The sequence below is a fragment of the Biomphalaria glabrata genome, chromosome 8, assembly GCF_947242115.1.
Source record: "Biomphalaria glabrata chromosome 8, xgBioGlab47.1, whole genome shotgun sequence".
NCBI lineage: Eukaryota > Metazoa > Mollusca > Gastropoda > Planorbidae > Biomphalaria > Biomphalaria glabrata.
Window position 1 is genome coordinate 39,254,272 of NC_074718.1, and position 23,136 is coordinate 39,277,407.

Genomic DNA, 23,136 nt, shown 5'->3' on the forward strand with positions numbered 1-23,136 from the left:
TTTTGTCCCATTATTTATCTAAAACAAACAAAAAGTAAGGATGTTTTAAATTGGAGAGGATGTTTCTCCAACCCCAACAATAACAATTGTTTGGTGAAAAGTTTAGGAAAATTGGAAGCTTTAACCCTGACCTACTTTCTTTTTTTACTTAGTAGGTTTTCAGACCAAGTCTTATTTACTAGGCAAAGGTCACAGTTATGTAAATAAATATAATTTTGCTAAGCAAGCATATTTCACAAGCACCACTATAAAACAATGTCTAACAGACAAAACCTAAGTGTATTTTTCTTCACAAGACAAGCATTTCTGTATAATCCTGTATTTACATTAGTTTAATGAAGACAACCAGAACTAATAGTGATGGCTTCTACTGCTCTTAACGTTATAGACAAAAAATTGTGATGAGTGCACTATATAATTAGGGAACACAATACATGGCACTATTTATAGTTACTTTAACCTAGTCACTGAATAATGATATATAAATAAATCATGGTTTATGTAGCATATTTGCACTACTTATGACAACTATTATTCTCATTGTTGAGGGGCAAATTCAAAACTTCTTCCAGCAGAAGAATCTTGAATTTGCATTTTCAATATTACACAGATATATATATTCAATTCCTACTAATAGCTTACATTCTCTTAAAGGGCAAGAATAGGAAGGAAAATATTATTATGTGGGTGTAAAAAAGACATTTCCAAAATTGGCAGCTAAGTTGATAAGAGTTGACCCCTAGACTGGACAATTTTTTTTTCAATAATGTCAATCCGATCATATCTGATCCAATGTAATTCAGATCAGATACAAGACCAACACCAACTTCATAAAGTAGGAATTGATTTTTTTTTTAAACTTTGGTATCTGTGAATATAATACATTGAACTAAATATAGATACGTTCAGTGAAATATGTAAGTCCATCAATAATCTATGAAAAATAATTTTAGTTTTGTTAATAATTAATAATACAAGTAAATATGGCATGAGATTGAAATGAAATCATCAAACCAGTCAAGCTTTGACATGTGGCATTAAGTAATTAGAACTAGATATCTAGTAATAGATCTACCTCAAATGGTCATGAAATTTACATAGTCTCATATGCCCTACACAAATGGTGGATATCCTTCAAGAAAATTAGTTAATCAACATAAACATAGCTTTAGCTTTTAAGTCCTATTTATAGCGATTTGTTGTAGATTGTAAATCCCAATTAGTAGTGTAAATTAAAGTTTAAAAAGAGAACAGAGATGCATAGTAGAAATGATTAGAGCTAGAGTATAGTCACAACTAGATTGACACATGGAAAAGTGTGGGGTGTAATTCACTTCTGGGGATGTCTGTAATTCATAAGATATATATATATATATATATAAATATATATATAATGAGGATGTTATGCGGCCAGCACAAACACCAACTGCCTTTACTTTCCCCAGCTAATACCAGGTACCCATTAGAGCTGGGTGGAATAAGGTGCCCTATATATATTAATGAATAATAAATCTAGATCTAGAGTCTAATCTATGACACACACACACACACACACACATATATATATATATATATATATATATAATTTAATCTGACATATTTTAGAATCTACATGACTGTCAAGATATGTATATATATATATATATATATATATATAGAGAGAGAGAGAGAGAGAGAGAGAGAGAGAAAGAGAGAGAGAGAGAGAGAGAGAGAGAGGGGTCTAGTCTACGTTTAATTCAAATGAGAATCATCAGAATGTAACATTAAACTTTTATTGTTTAAATTATTTTATAACAAATTATTGAATTGTTAATCATTTGACAGTTATAATTTATTTATTTACTAGACTAGAATGATAAAGACAAGAATAAAATCAAATCCTAAATCTAGATCTCTAGAGTCTAGTATCACTATGCTATATATGCTGGGTCATAAAGGTTATCAGACTCTTAAAAAAAAAAAAAAAGCTTTTTAGTAATAACAATAATAATCTTTAAAATGTATTACCATTGACAGCCTTGGGTTTTTATGATTATATAAGTTGAATATTAATAATAAGCACACTAATTCTAGACTATAAAGTCTAGTTTATGTAAATACATCTAGAAGACAATTAATTTAAGTAGTTTATTAAATCTTTTAGATCTAGTTAGAAATCTAGAGTGGCATTGACTAGATATCTAGATTTCTAATAGTAAAATTTATAGTATTCTAACAATTCTGGTCTACATCTAGCTCTATCAGAGTATGTATTAGATTGAGATCTAGAATAATCTCGATCTATACTAACTTCTATACTATAGTCTATAGTTAACTGTATCAGTGTATCATCATTATGTACTGTATGTATATATATATAGATCTAGGTCTAGATTGACTAGATCTATTCAAGATCTATCTATAATCTAGTATCTAGAATAGTAATTAGATATACTGTAAATATAAAATAATAAAATATTACGACTATGATACAGTATCAATATAGTTATTTATATAGATCTAGAAATCTAGTATCATTCAATCATTGAATCATGGTCTTGGACTCACTCCTGGATCATATAAATACAGATAGATTAAAATATTAAATAGATAGATTATAGATCTAGATCTCTATACTTCTATACTACGTTTAATTCAAATGAGAATCATCAGAATGTAACATTAAACTTTTATTATTTAAATTATTTTATAACAAATTATTGAATTGTAAAGTTTATCATAATCATATGGATCTAGACTATTCTAGACTATAGAGTTAATAGAGAGATCTAATATAATTAATATTAATATATTATATATTCCAGATTAGATCTAGATCTATCATTTTATAATCATGATGATATAGTATATATATACATATAATCATATAAATAATATTATTATATATTGTCTAGCTAGAGTCTAGATATACCTATATTATATTATATTATATTTTATATTGATAGTAGATTTATTATAGATCTAGAATCTAGAGTCCTAGACTCAATCTAAAGACTAAAGTTAGTTTAGTTAGACTACTTAGACTGTCTTAGACTTATTTCACCTAGGATCTACTGAGAACTCTACTATTAACTGTAGTTTAAAAGTGACTAAGTAAAGACTAAACACTAATAGATAGATCTAGATTTAGAGACATAGATTCTAGATCTATATCTATCTACTAAATCTAGATCTAGATCTAGATCTAGTAATAATTAAAACACTGAAACATCATGTAACTAATCAACTTGTAAGTATCATTTAGTATGTAACATGAAACATTGGAATCTACTCTAGATGGATTTTTTTTCAGTTGAATAATATTATAGACCTTTTTCTTAATTTACCTATAAACCTAGATCTAGATCTAGTGTCAAAATCCCTGTGATAGACTATGATCCCTGTTTTAGCCAACATAGTGAAATATCCATTCCAAACGATACAGAACTGAAACTTCTTCTAACCCAATTTACATAAAATAAGGATAACCTCCCCTTAAACTTCCGGCCCAGGTGGACGATACTATTCTTGCAGAGGAGGGGATAGAGTTACAACTACAGAATGAGGTCTGGATTAAGGTAAACAAGGCACCTTCCACACTATCGCCTGCTTCGTTTGGCTGCTTATTTCAGCGGCTCTCGCATAATATTAGCTTTCTAAGACACAAACTATTGAAGATTTAAAAATAAAGCCATTGCACTGACAGGCGCCGTTGAATGGGCTTTTCATTCATATCGCACGCAGTGCAGTTCAAAAGTATTCATGAATCGTGGGTTTAAACAGATTTGTCCCATGTAATCGTTAGTTCCTAGACTTATATGCTAGGCTTATGGCGTAGGCCCACACTCTTGTTCTATGCAAGGTTGAGAGGGTGTAATAATGTGGAAATTGGTTAGCTCTCAATGAAAAAAAAAAAAGAATTGTATGCATATGCGACAGGTCTTATCTTATCTTATAAATTACAGACGTTCCTTCAAAAGAAAAGATAGATTCGTCATACGCGTATCCCTGTTTTAATCTAGCTATGCATGTTAGGTAAAAGAATTAAACTCTGCTAAGTCATTGGTTTTTCTGGCTGATTCAGCCAACTCCTTCCATGCTCTAATGGAAACCTAATAGAAAGAAAAAAAAAAGGAGCACTTGTGCAAATGTGTTCTTGCATATGGGAATAAGAAATGTGCCTTTAATCCTTGAGTCTTTCTGAGTATTTTATTAGGTTGTATTTTTTGTAGTTTTAAATTATGTTCAGTGTTTTATGTATTATTGCTATTTGAACTATTTGATGTGAAACACCGATTTGGTTCTACACATTAAGATTTAGATATATTCCCCCTCCCCCTTTTTTTTTTCGGGGGAGACCAAAAATATAAATGTCAGTCAAACATTTAATATTTCACATAGAAACATTTAACGCATGGACATACATGAAAACTTTTGGATTTAATATATACATTTATTTATTTTTTTTTGTAGAAACCTATTACAATGTTTTACGAATTCCACTTACCTAAATTTTATATAAAATTTGTTGTAATACTAACACATAACGGTACCCCACGATTTAAATTTAAAAAAAAAAGGTTAGTTTTTCACCCCCCCCCCAAAAAAAAAATCCACTAACACTTATATTTTTGTCGCATTATATAAGATAATACCGGTAATTATTGACAACTCTCCACTCTTATCTTTAGAAATATATTTGTCAAATATTATAATGTCATAAATGAACTAGATTTGTCTTAGCTCATAATAATACCACATTCTATCAAAGCCTGTTTGATAAATATTTTTAAAAGAACTAACAAGATATACCCAACTAGATGGAAACGTGATAATATAGAAACGCTGGTACAGACATATACACGACAGGGGTTATTTGACATTCTAGGTCGACAGGCGCAAGTCACTCTGATCATTTCAGCACTATCTGCAGTGAGTAATCAATTAGATCAGCGGTCAAGGTCACGCTAATCAAAAAAGCGTGCCGCCGCCTTCTCTACAATACTTAGAGCGTCCCACTAGAACAGAAGAGGCAAATGACCTCATGCACCAGAAATGGTCACTGAAGTGTTGGCTATTGTTCTTGTTCATGAGAAGTGAGCCAAAATAAAAAATAATTTAAAAGATGCGTCCTTATCTTGATATATATAATTAAGCAAATTAGCACAGCTTGATATATAATTAAGCAAATTAGCACAGACGAAAGCTGACTGATCGTGTAGTAAGCGCTCTGAACACTCCTTACCCTGCCCGCCGCCATCCTGCGGGAGATTTGGGCTAGGCTGTAATTATCTTCAAATCTGAAGAACATCCGAAACAAGTAAAACATCTTATATAATGCAGACGTTACTTCAAAAACAAGATGGTTACTTCCTACATAGTTGCCAAGGACAAGCAAAACAAAAGACAAGCAAAAGGGATGCCGAAAGGTCCATTTCTTAGTCTGAAACTTGCTTTGAGGTTTGAAGCAGTGCGCCCAAATATTATTCACGTAACATAGCCGATTCTTGTGTAGACCAGAGTTAATAATAATAATCTTTACGACTTTATTATCTATACGAAAATTTGTCTATTACACGAAATAAAATATTAAAACTAAAGAAAACAAAATATACACTCACACCGGATTCACTCAACGTAAAAGTTGACTCATAAGTTAAAAAAAAAAGAGAAGTTCCCCTTTCAGACCTTGCGATCTATAGGTCAGAAGATAAGTTCATTTGTTTCTTTGGTCAACGGTTAATAAGCAGGGTGTCATGTTTCCAGCACAGCGACCAACCGCATTTACTTTCCATAAGTAAAGTTAGTTACCCATTACAGTTGGATGGTCTCAGATCCCGAAATTCTGGATCCCAGTCTTCACCGAGATTCGTACCCAGGACCCCAGGTTAGGAAGCCAAGCGCTTAACCACTCAGCCACAATGCCCTCACATAATCATAACCATTTTTGTAAACTTTTATATCAAAAATGTCCACTGAATACAACACTTACAGTATGTTAGAAAGAAGTAGGCGACTCTTTGAATTAATAATAATGTCGCCTTGAGACAGCATTTTTTAAAGCGGGGGTTGAAGCTAATCCAATGTACCGTAGTAAGCAACCTTGATGTAAAGGCCATGTCTTTCTATGGCCGACGGTTAACGAGGGTGGCATGTAGCCAGCACAATGATCAGCCGGCTATATCTTCCCCAACAAATGTCAGGTCTCCATACCCCCTGCTCCAAGTATGTTGAAGAGTTAAAGCCTATACGAAAGATGTCATCAAGGGGATAGTTAAGCCAATTAAAGATTTGTGGTTGTGGACTTTTAATGCAAACAGGTCACAAGTAAACGTGTGCGCCAACACGTAGTGCACATAAGCTCTTCTATTACCTTCGACCTGCGCGAGGTTATGCATGTATGTGTGTAAGTGTGTGTGTGTGTGTGTGTGTGTGCCGCGTACAATGTCAATAAGTAACGCGAACAATGTGCATTCATTATGTTCAACACTTCGGGGGTGATGCGCTCGCTCCAAGTTTACGCACGCGCGCCCGAGCCAGGTGGAAGAACACACACAAAAAAAAAAAAAAAAGAAAGAGCGAGAGGGGGGGTGGGGTGGGGGCGGAGTGGGAGTAGGTAGGAAGGTCAATCAATCCATCAACTAAATTCCAGGCCAGATGAGACATCTTCCGATGTAACCTTGACCTTACGACACTCGCCACAAGGTCTGCCGCAGAATGGTGGTTATTGATTCTATAGCAGCTCAGCTACAACTCACGTCCAATAAAACGAGTTCACATCTGTTACAAGTATAGCATTGTAAAACCGAAACAAACCAAAAAAAAATGAAGTCAATCATTGTTTTTAGTATTCAACAATCAAAACGTTATTGCTAGTTATTATTTTTTTTTTACTGCTGGCTTCTCTTTGTTTTACAGATCTACATCCAATGCTTTTTTTTTTTTCGTCATTTCAGCAGTAGTAGTAGTAGTACACCCATGTGCAAAGGCGTAGCTAGGAATTCTCCATCATTTGGGGACCCCGGGCGGCTTGACCTCTTAGGGGGGGGGGGGGCCTGCATTTTGCGTAATATTTATTATTTAATGTAAAATAAAACTCATTTTCAAATTCTCCTCCCCCTACCCTAGCTACGCCACTGCTCATGTGACATCTTACATTTAAACAAGATACGCGCGTTGCTTGCTAATCAGGATTTTGTCATATTTTCAATTATTATTCTTAAAAAAAGAAAATTAGCGCAAATCTATACATTGTTTTGGGGACCCGGAAGCTCGTAATGTAAGCGTACATGTGTCTTACAGATCTTACAGATATATAGATCTATATACACCATGTACAAACGAATAAACTGTGATGTATAAAGTAAAAGTAAAGCTCCCCTTTCAGATGATGTAAAGGTCATCTGTTTATATGTCCCACGTGATGTAGGCTGATTCTAAAAACCGGGACTACATATAGTTATGAAATAAAATGTAGTTGATAGCTTAGCCGCTTATTAGGCAGTGCCGCAGTCCAGTTGTAAAAGTAATTTTCGGACTTATTTTTTGTAGTGATAGCGACGCCAGTGGACATTTTGCCTTCTGTTGATGCATTACGTAAATGCATTTGAATTACATCCAGTGGGGCTCAACTTATTCTTGTTGGCCGCTTTGTGTTCTACTTAGTTGGATTAGTTGATTGAAGTTAGTAGCTACCTCAGCGTTGTCTTCATCAACACGCTACACACAGAACACAGCAAAGGTTCTCAACATATATACGTATCACTGTAAGTATCCCTATACAAAAACTATAACCGTATAAGCTCGCAAACGTCTGTACGAAACAAAAGACAGTTTCGGAAAGTGACTTTATGTATGTATACTTTTTGTCTAAGGCGCATTGGCTTTCTGACACAGTACCGTAGAGTTTAGCAGTCCTGAAGAGAGATAATCTGTTTTCATCGACGTCTTAGATGTGAGAGGCTACTTAAAGTCACCGATAGCTTACGCCTTCTTTTTTTTTTTTAATATTCATAGAATGATTACCATTTTTTTAATGTAAAAAAAAAAAAAACATAATTGGCACAATTTATGGAGTTTCAATGAGCATAATACAATATGAAAGCTGCCCAATAAGTCACCTACAAAAGATACACTTCTTAGTTTTTTGGTTAATACTTCCATATCAAATAATTCACAACAGCAATGTCTACTGACTGTCCGTAACTCTGCGAAAAAAGTTCGATCCAACTACAAAGAAATATATATATATATAAATATATATATATATATTACTTAATACAATTTACGCAAACACTTCTTATAGAAGGATATATACTAAGGTTATACTAATATCCACTCAATACAAATTTTGAACGTTATTTCTTCTACACCCATCCTCGGAGCAAGTTGAAACTTTACACAATTCTTTTTTGTACAACAAAACCTGAATATAAAAAAACAAATTTTGTCAACTAATTACTTGTAATTATTTTGGTTGATAACAAAAAGAGAAAATATTCCTCCAGTATTAAGAGTTATGGCTAGATATGTGTGGATTTGTCCCCTTTGATAATTGCACATGTTGTCTCTCACACCCATTCTCGGATCAAGTTGAAACTTTGCATAATTATTTGTCGTACCTAAGAAAACATAACCAATTTAAAAAATATTTAGTCAGATAATCATTGGTAATTAATTATTTTGTTTGATATTGAAAAGGGGAGATAAATTATACATTATTGAGATAGTTGTAAATGTGGAGTTCTCCCACTTAGGAAAGCTTTTTTTTTTTCTCCGACGATGATTGAGATTACCATCTAGGAGTCTTGGCGTTGACATGTCAATGTCAAAACAGTTACATTGTCAGGTAAGAAACTAACTCGACAGGTGCATCGACTAATGTTTGCACGTCTCCCACCTCTATTAACGCCCACAGGAGCTGTCATAATCCACGCTTCTGCTCTACCGCCCTAGGCATCCGACTTTACACGTGCTGACCCTATTGAGAACTAGATTTAAGTCTTTGTTTTTTTTTTTTTTTCTCTTCATAAATCAGTTTCGGCTGAACATACGAAGTAGCTGATCCCAAACTGTATCTTTTGCTGTAACTTAGGCAGGGCCGGCGTTAGGCATAGGCAAACTAGGTGGGCAGCTGGTATTTTGAATTTCGGGATTTTTTTTTTTGAGAAAGTAAAGGCGTTTGGTCGTTGTGATGACACCCTGCTCGTTAACTGTTGGCCATAGAAACACATTACCTTAACATCATCTGAAAAAGGGAACTTTACTACATAGATTTAGATCTATGAATGACAACTAAAATTCTAAATAAATCTGGCCCGGGATGAGGTGCTATCTGGCCTGCAATGTTGTGCTATTGCCTGCAATGTGGTGCTATGTGGGCTGCAATGTGGTGCTATGTGGCCCCTTGAAACTTTCGCTCACTGTACATAATACAAATTAAGACCTAACTATGACAAAGAAAATACATGTATTTGAGAGTGACAAAAAGTATACGGCAGGAAATGTCCATTGCATCAATAGTCCAACAAATGCAATCAATGGTCAAATTTCATAAACGATATGAGTTTTACTCTTTGACATAGCGACTCTCTTGAGACGGACTTGGGACTTGGCGATGATACGTGAACCTAAAATTCTCAACATAATTATAAAATGAAATGTTTACCGTAAACTTATTAACAATTTATTCACACATGACAAATGCTGACGGCAGAGTTTTAAATGGAGCGGTTACTGTGCCATTTCTATGGAATCGCTTTGTGTGTGTGTCGAGTTAAAAGCATAGATGGTATAGACATGTAAAACCATCCTACAAAGCACTGTGTGGTACAAAAAGAGTGAGGACGATTGGAGAACGATGAGAGGACAGTTCTATCCTTTGCAGACAGACAAAATGAAAACGGCAGACAGAAAAAAAACAGATTGTGTGGAGCTTTGATAGAAGATAACATTAGTATCTCTACAACCACCACAAGGGGTTACATTCGGTGACAAGGGAAACTAAAGAACGCATAAGGTTAATTCACACAGCAGTCAAAAGAAGCTTTGGGGAACTTGTACACAATTTGGATATAAGGATGGATAGATCTTATTTTTAATACCTCAGTGTAACATTAACATACAATTTCCTTACATACATTGACCAAACGGTCTAGCTTTGGCGGCAAAAAATAAAACCTCATTAAAGCAGCTTTTTTTTTTTTAATGAGATGAATGAGTTCAAGGTAATTATATCGAATGAACGCGTTAGATCAATCGCGCATGTCTCTCATTATTGACTTCCGGCACCTTGAACTTGGGAGACATTTATGGTGGAAGTGATAACTAAGGGGGGAGTTTTATTTTCCAGATGTCAGTTCACTCGGTTCAAATGGAGCAGGGAAAGTGAACAAGTGCGAAATTGTGATCTGGAGAGAACATAACAAGAGAGCAGTGAAGAGGAGTGAGAGACATGAGAGTAATGAAGAGGAGTGAGAGACAAGAGAGTAGTGAAGAGAAGTGAGAGACAAGAGAGGAGTGAAGAGAAGTAAGAGACAAGAGAGGAGTGACGAGGAGTGAGAGACAAGAGAGTAGTGAAGAGGAGTGAGATACAAGAGAGTAGTGACGAGGAGTGAGAGACAAGAGAGTAGTGAAGAGGAGTGAGAGACAAGAGAGTAGTGAAGAGGAGTGATAAACAAAATAGGAGTGAGAGACAAGAGAGGAGTGAAGAGGAGTGAGAGATTAGAGTCTAGAAGAGAAGTGATTTGTGAAAGAGAAGTGAGAGACGAGAGAGAAAACAGGAACATATTTAGAAGTCTGAAATCCAAGATCCTTGAAAGTTGAAAACAAAGAACACTATGGGAGGAAGAATAAAAAAAAAAATACAGAGAGCGAGAGAAAAAGTTTGTTTACTAGATTTGGATCTAGATGTTTGGTCACTACATTCACCACCTGCTTGTGCACCTCCGTGGTCACCTGGTAAACAAACATGCACCTTCAATGAAACTTAACAGATAATGTTGCTAGGCAATGAAGATTTAACGGTTACAAGACGGTGGAGGGAAAATAAACCATCCAATCAGGAAACTAGCTTCAACTCTATGTTAAATCAGGAAACAAATAATAAATTATGTCTTAAGGCACAAGATGGAAAAGTGTGTGTGGGGGGGGGGGGAAAGGGGAGTGTTTTTATTTAAATAAGAGTTGCTTTTTTTTTTTTTTTTTTCCCCGGGATATGCTGAAGATAAAGCTTTAGTACATCAAGCAAGCAACTTTCTGTTTGTTGAGATTAATAGTTCTAGTAATAATATACAAGTTGAATATGAACATAACCACAAATTGAATGCATAAACAACCCAATTGGTTTAATAGTATTAACTTTAGCTACATAATGGGGACCGGATTTCAGAGTCACCCCCCCCCTCTCTCTCTCTCCCCATCTATCGTTATTTCTATATATTGTTTTTATCGGATCCACAAAAGCATTTGCACCGCGTTGCACCATTCAACTAGAAAATTGACAGAAAGAGCTGAAGCCAAGGTGTGAAACTTATACACTTTGTAAATCATTTTCTTTTTCCGCCCCCGTAACATATTTTATATTTAATTATCAAAGCTAACTGATCTAGATCTACTAATAGCAAACAGTCTAACAGGCTTTTATTTTGTTTTTATCATTTTCTTTTTTTTTACACACGCTAATCCAATCTGCTGTTCCACTAATGTAGACCTAAACCGAATAAAAAAAAGTGACTAGATCTATGTATTTTAATGTAACAATGTCTGTTACCTGGCATATTCGATGGGCTTTTTTTTTTTACTTTCCAGAAAGATGTCAAAAATCTTTATGTAGGTCGGAGGGGTGGGTGAACTTGTATACAAAACGTTTGGAAGGGGCAATAACTGATGCGTGACTGCCTGTTACAGAACATAAAACCAGAAGAAATCTCTTTTGCCTGTTTAACGGTTTGTGTCATGGTGGTGCAATAACTTAGCCTGCCAAAATGTATTGAGTCTTTTGCAAATCATTTCTATGCTTTTTTAAGCTTCTGGCATTGGCCTGCAAACACGGGGACTGTCGTTTAGGCCTAGTAGGCAATACACAACTTCATTAGGAACATTAAGTTAGTGTAATGGTTAAAATAGTATCAAATGTTTTCTTTCAACAAAACTATTAAACATACGGAATTGTTGGGATGAAATGGGTTAAATGGTGACATGTCTTGGCGAGTTTAAAGTGGTAGGGCGTAACAGAGGTGCTCCCTGAAAACGGTATTAAGATCAACTCATGCGCCAATGGACCTCATTCACCAATCGTAAACAAAATGCATTTAGCCACATATTGATAAAACAATGGGGAAAAAAAACGTATTACTTGACAGCCTTTAATGATTGCGTAATTTGTATAGAAGAGATAGAGAACCACGTGGCTAAGTGTTGTTTGTTTACGATTGGTGAATGAGATCCATTTGCCTTCATTGGCGAAGAGGAAAATAGCTGGCAGCAGATGGTCTCTGAAAGAGACGGAGAGCTTTCATGAACTCCGCTGGACATTTGAGGCACAAGAAAAGCCATTGTATGGACATGCCATAAAAAAAAAAAACTTATATAGACCCCCGGCGAACATCGGCTATGTCTGCATTAGATGTGGAAAAGTATACATGTCGCAATTGGATTTGCGTAGTCATGTTAAACTCATCTTTAAATCGTCGGTATCGAAGACATTGCCTTTATTATTAATGTTTGGTCGGTGTATGCGACGTACCTACACCCCCTTGCCGAGCTATAGGAAGTGTTATGGGGTGTGTGTGTGTGTGTGTTTCCAAGGTGACGGCGAGAAGAAGCGATTGGTTGGTGGCCATACAGCGAGGATGATGAAATTACAATTGGCTCTAGCCGCTAGCGTAATGCTAATGTGAAGCTTGGGCACAGGTGTAAAAATCTCGATTTCCGAATGAATGTTCGTTACGTATATATACATATATATCTTTATTTATATAGCTAAAGTTTGCTGAACAAGGCCTTGAATAATCTACACGCCACTTTTTTTTTTTTAAATTTCTTAACTGATTGAGATAAGGCTCAGTGAAGGTTTCGCCAATCGCGAGGTGTTTGCAGGTACGCTTAGCCCAGGGCAAGACATCTTAATTAATTGATTAATTGAAAGTAGAGGCTAACCGGGGGAAAAAAGAGGGGGGGGGGCGGCGTTAAATATGGTGTGTCACGTGGTTTGAGACAAAATATATTGTCAATCGAATACAAGCCAGATATAAAAGATGTCGTCAAGATGGAGAAGCACTTGAAAGATAAAGTAATGACTTGCTGCGCCTGTGTGTGTGTGTGATGTGTGCGTGCATTTGTGTAATGTTTAGCCTATGCGAGAGAGATGTGTTCACACATTGTTTTTGTGCGGAATGGGGGGGGGGAAGGGAAAATCATCTTTTTTTTTACTTCACACTTTCGTCGTAGTCAAAACATCAAAACATCATTTCTGTGTACAATAGGAGAGAAATTAAGGCACTTTTAACAAGGGTTATACCAACTCACTCTGTCCGTCTGTCTTTCTCCCACACTCAATCTCGGATCAAGTTGAAATTTAGCACTATTATTCATTGGCATAGACGACATGAATCAATTTTTTAAAATAACCAATTAGTCAATTAATTACTTGTAATTAATTTTTTTATACCAAAAAAGGGAAACTAATCCTTCAGTATTCACAGATATTGCTAAATTTGTTGGGTTTAGTCCACTTAAATAAATGTTAATGCTATTTCTCCCTTACGCATTCTCCGATCACGTTTATAGTTTAAACAATTATTTATTGTACCTAATAAAACATGAAAAGATAAGCTTTGTTGTTTTTTTTAAAGAATTTGTTTATATTTTGCTTGTTATGTGTATGAAATTAGACTATAGAAAATGTCTGAAAAAAACTGTGACGAAAAATTGAATTCGTGTGTCTTTTAACTGTTCATAACTTTGCAGCCATGATAGATAGCAGCTTGAAATTTGAAACAATCATACTTCATTACATGATTGTTAAATCCAGTGCTTTACGTTGCAGGCAAAGTAAACTTTTGGTGGAACAAAACAGCGTAGAGAATTAGAACATTAGGTTTCGTGATAAAACGGAATCTAATATCACCAATTATAAATTGGAAACTGCGCTTAAGGGGAGGTAATTTTTTTAAAATCCATTTGTAGAGCGTAACTTTTATTCTTATGCATGCTCAGTGCGCTGTACTCCAATATCTTAAGCGAAAACATATCTGGGAGTTTTCTGTGATGTTTTTATATTTTTTTATATGATTAGTACAAACGCAGCTCGGCTTTCAGAATGCTCGATTTCAAATCCCGATTCCAGATGAATTTCTGTTGTCGTGTTTCAAGTGAAAATAACGCTTAATGACTTTTTGATCAAAACAAGACCAAGACTTCAGCACTCCTGATCCATGGGCTAATTCGACGGGGACCGCCTCTGGGTTTGTGAGACAACACAAACTCTCGTTGTAATTTCGTTAATATTTAGTTTTAGTAGCGAAATGAGAAAGTCGATGTGTTAGTATTTTTTTTTTTTGCATTTTTATAGAAAGCTATTTTACTAGTCCCCTTTCTGAAGCAGGCGCTTCACGTTGATACAAAGCATCGAACATATTTCAAAATGAAAAGTTAGACACTCGTGTGCATACAAGATTACCACTGGATGTAAAGTAACAAAAATAGGTATATCAAAATTGAATAAAGAACAAAACTTTAGTTTCCAGGTAACAAAAAAAAAGGGACATAGCTTACATAAATTGGTAACGTTCACCATAACAGAGGTGAAGTAAATCATAACTTAGTGGGTGTAGCCTACAACATAACTTTCTTTGATAGTAACATAATATAAGGGATGTAAAACATAACTTAGTTGATGCACAACATAATTTAAGGGATGTAAAACATAACTTGGATTGGGGATTTTATCTCGAGAAGTTGACTTGGGTTATAATCCAAAGTGAACATTCAAAAGCAAACAATTAAAAGCTCCGCATCTTGTACAACCTTTTGAAAAGTGTTTCAGCATTGAATAACACGCGTGAAAAGACAAAACAACGTGGAGTGGAGTTCAATGTACGGACCCATAGCTAGGGACTATCAAACAGGAAACTCAACACGAAAAAAACATTCGTAGATGTACCATGCCGTCCTTGTCCCCGTACACAAGAGCTTATGAAACTGTGTCTTACTCAGAGCAACCCTGTTACAGAGGGAGTAACTTCGCCAGGGACCCACCTCAGGGGCCACTGAAATATTTTGTATAGGAAGGAAAACTATAACCTACCTACAGGAGGAATTTTTTTTTTTGGGGGGGGGGGGAGGGGGGTGATGGGGGCTCTTTCAACTTTCGAATATCTATGATCACACCTTCGTAGTCTTGAGAACGACTTCAGATACATTGTTTTGCCACTATTCGATCTAATGTTATTTCGACCGCAGGCCACAAGGTTGATGACATGTGTTTTCCGTAGGGCGTAGATAGCAATGCATTCACAACAGCCAATTTAAAAAGATTTTTTAAAAAGTTTTCTTGATATTTCTTTTCTATTTGGATACAATTAATTTACTCATGTTTACGTATGGAGAGTATGTCTGCTGGGTTTGAGACTGTAAATCATCACAGTTTTAGTGCTGCCAACTTTATAATATCAATAAAGATTTTTTTCACTTTTGATATGAACTTAGTATTATCTCCTTCCCACTCGTTGTACACACCCCTCCCCTTGCATTGTTAAATCCTGACTAGTGTCTAGTGGCAGACACACTTCACTAAGACTACGACGACACAAGTGTCATACACACACAGAATAATATCAGTATTATCTCATATTGAGAGTCTGTAAAGGGAAGAAGAGGGTCTAACGGAGGCATGTGCACAGCCTCGGGTGGCTGAACTCCAGACTACTACACTCCACCGATCAGAATATTTGCAGCGGGCATGATACAGAAGAGAGAGAGACAGAGAGAAAGAGAGACAGAGAGAGAGACAGAAGAGAGAGAGAGAGACAGAGAGAACGGCTTACCTTACACTATACAATACAAACTGAACAGATATTTTAAAATTGGTTGGCGGGGAGGGTAGTCAAGGTCTGCATGTAGCACGTCATACAATTGTGTTGTTTTAAAAAAAAAGGGTGGGGGGGCAAGAGGAGGGGAGGGGGTACTAAACAAATTATCTTAAAATAGAATATGTATCACATAGGTGAAGTCGTCTGTTGATTTTCACAAGTAGGGCAGAGAAATAGATTCAACGCGAGAAATACGAAAAGCAGCGTTTTAACCTGCGCGCGCAAGCACACACACACATAAATATTTATTAGTGTGTAAGAAAATGGAAAAGGGAGGGGAAAAGGTGGGGTAGCTAGGGTGGGAGGGAGGGGAGAATTTGAAAATCGTCCCCTCATGTGTTTTTTACAATAAATATTAAATATTACGCAAAATGCAGCCCCCCCCCCCCGTGCCCCCAAATGATAGAAAATTCCTAGCTGCGCCCTGAATACTTGTAGGTCTATTAATAGAAGAAAGACCTTAAAATTAATTTATATTTAAAACAGATGAACAAAAAATCCAAAGTTAAAAAAGATTTTGAACATATTTTGTCAAATAAATGCAATAGACACTGAAATGTAATTGTGTTTGTTCTAGATAACGCGCGATTGTATTTTGTAAAAACAAGGTATCCAACTCTCCTCATTGTATGCGCATACAAATGAACATTGTTAAAACAACTTTTATTATGTTTTACGTGTGCTTGTTCAAATTTAAAGATTATTACATCCTAGCCCCAACCACCAGCAGGACGAAGGGGGTATTGCTGCGGCCAGGGTTCAAACACCGGACCATCGAGACGACAGTTCAGAGCGAATACCGCACGCCCAGGCAGCCGTATCCAACTTTAAAAGACAAGTGTTACATTTCAGTACAGTATAATGTATCTAAATCTCCAAAGGCTTACATGGATGAGCTTGAACTGTAACAAAACGAGCCTCAACGAGTGCATTTATTTATTATATAGTAAGGGCAATGTCCTCGAATCCGACGATTAAGGATAAGTGCATTGCTTCACACGGCTACGCAAACCCAGTTGCGACCTGCATATTTTCCGAATCTGATGCAGACAAAGCCGCCATCGGGGGGGGGGGGGTCTAAGTTCTCTTTACGTCTTCTGCAAGGGCGCTTACCCCTGGGCCTCAAACGTGCAGCTCGCGAACTTCATGAAAGCTCTCAAACTGTCTCTTTCATAGGCCATCAGCTGCCAGCTACTATCCTCTATGCCGGTGAGGGCAAAATGGCGACTGCGTTGATCTTTACGGTACTTGCCGGTGCACCTGATACGCCGTTCTCTAAAAAAAAAAATAACTACTCTACAGTGTGTTGTTATTGACACCATTTCTTTTTTAGTACAACCAACTGGTCTAAATAGCAACACCAAACAGACAATAGGTGAAACAAGATGTAAAGAGAGCGCAGAGTGAAGACATCATCAAAGACTTGACACATAGTCGAAATTTATTGTTTTCAAATGTCATTGATGCAATCGTCTATGACTATGTTTCCCAGACTGTGTTTCCGAAGCCTGAATAGGTGTTCCGCGAAGCCTGAATAGGTGTTCCGCGAAGCCTGAATAGGTGTTCCACGAACTACTGGAATAGTTAACTAGTAAGCCACCACATGAATAAATCTCTCTGGAAAAAAAAAATAAGCAAAGTGTTCCGCTAAATACTCATAAAGTGCGAAGTGTTCCGTTAAGGAAAAAAGTCTGGGACGCATTGGTCTATGAGAATCTCTGCATGACTGTCATTCTAACCCTCCACGTGAGTATTATAATTGTGTAAGTCTGCTGTTGTTGTTGTTATACATATTACACAAATTCTAATGACTTCACATCTGCTTCCTACTTACTTAACATCAAAGAAGGTCCGCCCCTCCGCTTACACACAAGAACAATGCTAATGGTAAAATAGTGGTACACGTAATGGCTTGATTTATTTTTTTTTTTTTTGGGGGGGGGGAGAATCATCAAGTAATCTCACAATATCAAGCAGTAGTCCCATTGGTCAAACATTTCGACTTAAACTGGTGGGGGGGGGGACGTCATGACAGCTGACATTATACATTTCAATGGGTCGAATAGAAGCAAAAACTAGCTTCTTTTATCATGCTGGGGTTATTTCATTCTTTTTGGCCAAATATATAAATACTTAACCTTGCGTTTAAAACCTAAACATAAACTTTTAAAATATATGTAGTGTATGACTTTTTTTTTTTTTTTGAATGGATGGATTCGAAAAAATGTCCCCGAGCTTATTACGGTCCTTCGCGAGATTTATCAAAGTAATTCAATGCGGTCAGTTGCACTGCAAGTTACGCACGAAGCCCTGATAAACAGTCTCATACACAGTCGAACTAGATTTTCTGCACCAGAGGAGTTCTCTCAAAGTTTTATTAGTTTATAGGGTTAACAAAAATGTGGGCATACATTTTATTGATACTTGAAATTGTGAACTAGCGTACCCGACATGGGATCAAGGTTTAACTACCAAGTTCGCATTGCAAACAGGGGCATGGCTAACCCGGGGAAGGGAAGAGAAAGAGTGAAGAGAGACCTTCGCTCAACTTCTCCGCACGCAACACAGAAATCTTACATGTGACATACTTTTTGCAGGGTTGCAGGGGTTAAATCTGAATCCCCTTATAAAAAGCGTAAGCCCTAATTAATACCGAACTCTTTGTGAATCTAATACATTTGGTCACCGCACCTACTCCCAGTGGGTCAACCACACAGCTGCCTATGAATATGAGTAAGCCTTTTTTAAGAAAACTAGAAACTTGTGTTGCTGTCGCTATATAGTAAGTACGATGTCTACTTTATCACATTTTTATTTTAAGGCCCATTTTACAAGGACTTTATTCGGACTTATAGCCAACGAAGGAAGAGGGGAGGGTGGGGATTAATACCAGTGTAAAGTTCCTAATTATAATTACTTTGATTGCAGACGCAACTGAACGTATTAAACATATGGCAAAGGCGACCGCACGCCTGAACTAATAATTTTTAATGGCCTGTAACCATTATTCAGAAGGGAAAAAAAATGGAAGTGGAAAGGTGATGCTTCGGCGAAGGGAGACAAACAGGCAGAAAGAAGTCGGTAAAATGGTGCCAGCCTAGCATTCAAAAAACATCTGGCACCAGTCTAGGACGAGAGAGTCAGGGAGCCTAGATTGTGCACCTACTTTTTTTTTTCTCTACGAGGTTAGATATTACCCCCCCCCCCCAAACCACACACACTATGTGAGTGAAACAGCTTCCATCCTGTCCTAAAAGCGCAAGAAGAATCCAGAGTTTTCCAGACCAGATTTTTTTCGTGTCCAAGTTCAAATCATTAATTTTTATTATATTAATAAATTAGAATGTAGATCTGGTTATTAAATATTTTATTTAATTTAACTAATCCCATTCCAAGTTAATTGTTAAAAGTGAGATTTTAATAGTTTAATTTGCAGCTGATAAAAAAAAGTGTGCGAGATTTAAAAAATATTCAAACAAATAAATAAGAGCATGCAAAGTGTTATGCAGATTTCTAAAGCTAAATCTAGATTAAGCGAATGTAAATCTAGATCCGTGTTAAACTCAATATGTTCTAAATAAAGTCATGAATTACAATGCGCAGTTTTTACATCAGTTTTTAAAAATATAAATAAAAACTAGATCTACCTTTTTTATGATAGGTTACTATAAATCTACTCTATTTAGCATGATTAATTGCTATAAACAATAATAATACGATCAATCCCTAAAATACAACTTACTAAAGATTAATCCAAAAGCTGTTTGTTTTGGTTTGTGTGAAATAATCGTATCCTCTTGAATGTGATGCAAAATAGATCTAAATAAAAATAGATCTAGATCTATATATTTACATCTAGTGTCCACAATGAATATTGATGAGTGTACACGTTCCACAGTTTCGCAAATTTATAAATACTAGAGAAGTCTAATTCCATGTGCATTTTACAGCCAACAAAATATAGAAAGGCATATGCAGAAATTAAGAAAATAATACATCCATTTTTCCCCAGTGCGAGGTACAACCACCATGTCCTAGCACTGGTTGAATACAAAGTGAACTGAGCGTTAGTTTTTAGCCACCGTGAATGGAGTGAGGCTGGAGTTGGCGTAGTAATTTCTGCATACATTAAAGTCTCAGGCCCGGGAGATGAATGAACTGCTCGCTAGCTGGCCCTGGCGGGACGTAGCGAGTCTTCTTGCCAGCATGAATGTCGTGCTGTGTAGTCGAATTTGTTTTTTTTTTTTTGTCGTTTTAGGCTTGGAAACTTTATGATGTTTGAACTTTTTTTGAATAATGTAAATAAAACTTTATATTTTGAATTAATTTTGAGTCTGTTGTTGTGAAATATGAGCTAAATCTAGTTTTAAGATGGGGACTATTTTTTCTTACACGTGTGCCTACTTAGCATATTTCATATGAATGAGTATCACGTGACTTGACCGCATTATAATGGCGTCGATGCAAGATTACAACCGAATATATCGAGTGACCTTCTTAAGACCTTCCTTCTCTCTCTCTCTCTCTCTCTCTCTGCAGCTTGTCCCATGACAGAACAGTGTTTTCATAACAATGAAAACAAGGGAGGGTGATTTAGAAAAGAAACAGCACATTTGAATGGGGCTGGTAGGTTTAGTTTGACATTGATTTTTTTTTTATTTTGTAAAATTGTAGTGTTAAACAAAAGGGTTTAAAGATTAGTTATAAGCCATTATAGTGCTTTTTTTTTTTAGAAAGTAATTAATCCCCTACGTAGCCACTTAGGGACCTCAATGTGAAGATGTCTGTAAGCATAGTATAGTGTAATAGGCAAAAGTCTGTTATTATAACGTAAAGACTTTAAGCTTAGTGTTTACACAAGTAATGGCGGCATTGTTTACATTTTGTGCTGCACACGCCGATGCTTAATTTGTGTACACGCGTGTGTGAGCGTGTGATTTGTGTACTCAGAACTGTAGGTGTGTGTGTTTGTATGCTTGACTTTTTTTTTTTTTTTAGTATGAGTGCTACAGTGTTGCTAAGTACGCGTGTACTGTATTGAAAGCCGACTGGAGATGTGTGCTGAGACACGTAAGCACGTGACAACAACACTGATTGTAGATGCTTATTACTTTTCATGCGTGCCCAGTCTGTTAAAGCTGTTAATGTGTATGCTAGTTAGTTCAATTGTAGAGAAAGGATATTAGGGGGAAGCATCACCCCATTTTGTTTACTGGAGGTGTTGCGCAAAAAAAAAATGTCAAGTTCAGCGTTTCTCAAACTGTGGAGTTAAAATACAAAAAGCTGTGGTTGTCCCCGACATGAATGGTTATTATGTCCTTGACATGTAGAGACGCGCTAGTGTTTACATACCTATCGCTGTGCAGCATGAGGTTGCAAACTTAATTTCATCGAATGCAAATGGCCGTGCAGTAAAGCGCTTGGGTTCCGAACCGAGGGATCTCGGGTTTGAGTCCCGGTGAAGACTAGGATTTAGAACTTAGGGACGCTCGGACAGTCGGACCAGACTTTCTGCACTCCTGAGTCTACCTGACTTTAATACCTGACATTAATACCTAACTCTAATACCTAACTTTCGTTGGGGAAATAATTTGGTGGTTGGTCGTTGGGCTAGCCACATGACACCTTCGTTAACCATCGGCCATTTAAACAGAATATATATAGGCCTATATATATATAATAAATAAATAAATATATATATATATATATATATATATATATATATATACACATGGTTTCATGACATGGTAAGCATACGAACTAAACGCCATCGCTATAAGACATGTTCATGATCAGCCTAAACTAAATCTTTGTACATGTTTCGTATGTTGCTTCATGATTGAGGATTATTACATCCTAGCCCGGCCCTCCCGCAGGCCGACGGGGGATGGCAGCGGACAGTGTTCGAATCCAGGACGGTCCAGACAACAGTCCAGCGCGCCTATCACTCGACCAGCCTAAGTAATCTGCTACATGCTTACGTTTGCACATTTCAGATCCGTTTACGTTCTTTAAGCTTTAGATTACAGACAGAAAACGAAGAAAGAAAAGCGATAAGAGGCATTTTGGGGGCGATATAATGGAACATACACACACACAAAAAAAAGATAATAAAAAGAAATAATTTGAAAAAAAATTACAAGATAAAAAAAATGTCGCTGTTGCTAACTAAATAATGACAAGCGAAACATCTTAGAAATTAAATTAGAAATTAAAGCGTGCAGTGCTAACAATCATACAGAAGCTAGATTTTTTTTATATGCATTTTACAATTCCTCTTATCAAGAATCCAGGAACCTGGATCCAGCAGAAACCTGAGCAGCTGATCTCAAAAACGGTTCTAATGATTTTCCTAGAAATTTAACAGTTGATGTATATCGCTGAGAAAAGTATTACTAGCTCGTTGGCCACATGGGGAAAACTCTAGTTAGACCGTTATACTTTTTCAAAGGAAAAAATAAATTAATGTAAATTTGGCTGGAGACTATATTTAGTTCTAGAGCCAACATGGCATAGTCAGCCGTATTACCGTAATTATGTTATAAATAAGTAAATTTAAAGTTGCTTCAAATTTATTAAAGTTTTTAAGGCTTGCTTATAATTTTACGTAAATCTAGAAGTAGATCTAGACATAGACTATATATATAAAGGACTGCCAACTGTGCGCACCACGCCTATATTCTTCAATTAAATAAGTCCCATGTCCTCGTTTAATGTTAGCGAAAAGGCCTTGGCTATGTTTTATCACGATCACATCTGCAATATTTTCAGTTTCAATATCACTGCCTGGTATGGCAATCTGAGCATTAAAATAGGAATAAACTTAATAGAATCCTCAATGCTGCTGGCAAAATCATTGGCAAAAAACAAACCCCATTTGGGCAGTTGTTTGAGACAAACATCTATAAAAAAGCTAACAAGATCCTCGAAATAACCAGTCGATGACCTCTGGAATTTCATTAAAAACCATCTTAAAAGCATTATAGAAAATCAAATACCAACTAAATACACATCAAACAAAATAAATAAATGCTGGTTTAATAATAGACTAAAGAAGCTTTCTAAA

General features: G+C 36.1%; 1 protein-coding gene across 2 annotated transcripts in view; it reads right to left on the bottom strand.

Annotated features, from left to right (window-relative positions):
• Positions 1 to 20,145, bottom strand: part of LOC106076296 (protein sprouty homolog 2-like) — a 29,578-nt gene extending 9,433 nt beyond the window's left edge. Inside the window, exon 1 of one of the 2 annotated variants that reach the window (XM_013237155.2) lies at positions 19,813 to 20,145. The gene's annotated coding sequence lies outside the window, so the exon portion shown is untranslated. Of the gene's footprint in view, positions 1 to 3,326; positions 4,532 to 19,812 lie in introns of those variants that run through there. The other variant, XM_013237167.2, reaches the window with a different exon arrangement.
• Between the last annotated feature and the right edge of the window lie 2,991 nt (positions 20,146 to 23,136).